Source organism: Anneissia japonica, unplaced genomic scaffold (genome assembly GCF_011630105.1).
Source record: "Anneissia japonica isolate Jap-2015-1 unplaced genomic scaffold, ASM1163010v1 scaffold287861_len940595_cov192, whole genome shotgun sequence".
Classification (NCBI taxonomy): domain Eukaryota; kingdom Metazoa; phylum Echinodermata; class Crinoidea; order Comatulida; family Comatulidae; genus Anneissia; species Anneissia japonica.
Genome location: NW_022733264.1, coordinates 623,653 through 625,361, shown reverse-complemented (window position 1 = coordinate 625,361; position 1,709 = coordinate 623,653). Strand labels below are relative to the sequence as shown.

The 1,709-nt window shown below is 35.3% G+C and overlaps 1 long non-coding RNA gene across 1 annotated transcript in view; it reads right to left on the bottom strand.

The window, feature by feature from the left end:
* LOC117116156 overlaps positions 1 to 1,709 on the bottom strand; it is a 10,448-nt gene that overhangs the window by 3,201 nt on the left and 5,538 nt on the right. Inside the window, exon 3 of the long non-coding RNA XR_004446687.1 lies at positions 67 to 140. This is a non-coding gene — a long non-coding RNA (uncharacterized LOC117116156). The remainder of the gene's footprint in view (positions 1 to 66; positions 141 to 1,709) is intronic.

The window sequence follows — 1,709 nt, the reverse complement described above, 5'->3', positions numbered from 1 at the left end:
TGTTAAAGTATATAATTCCCATTTAACCACTGAATTAACGACGCAAATGTTAAATATTGTACTCACATTAGTTTGTTAATGTAAATTCGTCTTCGTGCTTCTAACTCCATATACAGTATTGTTTATATGTAAAACGCCACCTGAAGATGAATCAAAAACAATTCATTATTCTTTTTCTAAAGCGCACTTCCTTTATGATGGTAAGATAACGATGGAGTTATGATGATATTGATGATGATGATGATGATGATAGTGGTGGTTATGATAATATTTATGACATAAATCAAGATAGCCTTTAACACTGTTAAATTAGTGCTCGAATAAAGAACTTTTATTCGAATACTGTATTACTTTTCTTTGATTTTATATATATATAATTCAGGGGCGGATTTAGAGGGGGGCTTAACAGAATTTAGCCCCCCCTAAAATTTCATAGCCATTTCTTTTTAACTGCTTTTTGAAGTCCAAATTAAAATACTGTTTAATGTTTTCTTCACACACATCATATTTATGGGCTAAAAATTTTACAGTAGTTGTTTTTCAGTGATAAAATAAAAATGAAATACGTTTTTTAACCGATCAGCGGACAAAAAATGTAGCTAAGAAAGCTGCCTTTGCCTACTTTTCAAAGGGGGGGGGGGGGGAACATCATATCAATTGCCCCCCCCACTTTTCACCAATCTTCTATAATTAAAACCCCACTTTTACAAGCGAATGGGAAGAATAACAATTACGCATGACTCATGTATTTTGTTTGTTCACTTTTCTAAGTGCGGTACGTATTTTCCGGACCAAAACCAAGTAAAAACGCAACATTTTGTAACCATCTCAGAAACCCACTAGATCGATTTTATGGGTGCAACGACTATCAGAGGCTAAATTTATTGTGAAAACAATGTACTGAACGTTGTTGAAATTGGAAGCATGTATCCTTATTAGGCCAATATTTTTACAAACTCAAAAGTGCACAATTTCTAATATAAACGATTTATTCTTTTTGTATATTATTATGAACCGTACGTATATTCTAGTGTTTAATATTATCTACATACATAAGATTACTGTTTTTTCTAATTTCACGGATATGATGTCTACCTATTTCGATTAAGTGATAAGCCAAAAGTTTACAAACTCCAGTGTTACGTTGACGCAGTCTCGCAATGACGCCATAATAATCAGTGGCAGATTCAAGTGGGGCCGAGTCGGCCCTGATTTTTCCAAAATTATTTTTTAAAAATGGGAAAAAAAAAACAAAGGAAAATTAGAATTAGAATTTTGGTCTGAGAGTGCCATTTCCGGCAATCTAGAGGTGTCATAATCATAAATTTTCTTGGTAGTCCAGCTACACTCTCCATCTGTAAAAGTCCCTCTCTGGGCCCAGCTCTATTTCAAATTACTGAATCCGCCACTGGATATTTTAAAAATTTCGTATGGAAATAAATGTTAATTGCATTGCTTAAAATCAATTAAAAGGCTATATGCACCAGAGCTTCCGGGGCTTCGCCCCCTGGTCCCCAACCATTGCTTGGGCCTACGGCCCAAGGCTTTATTTTTCATCTCGTCCGCCCACTTTCAGCCACAGATCGATGCCCTTGGGTCAGAGGCAGGTATTTAAACGTTTGTATGATACACTGAACATTTCGTGTCGAGAGAGTTGTTCCAGTTTAGTTTTTTCTTGATTGCTTGTCGTCGGATACTACTACTACATT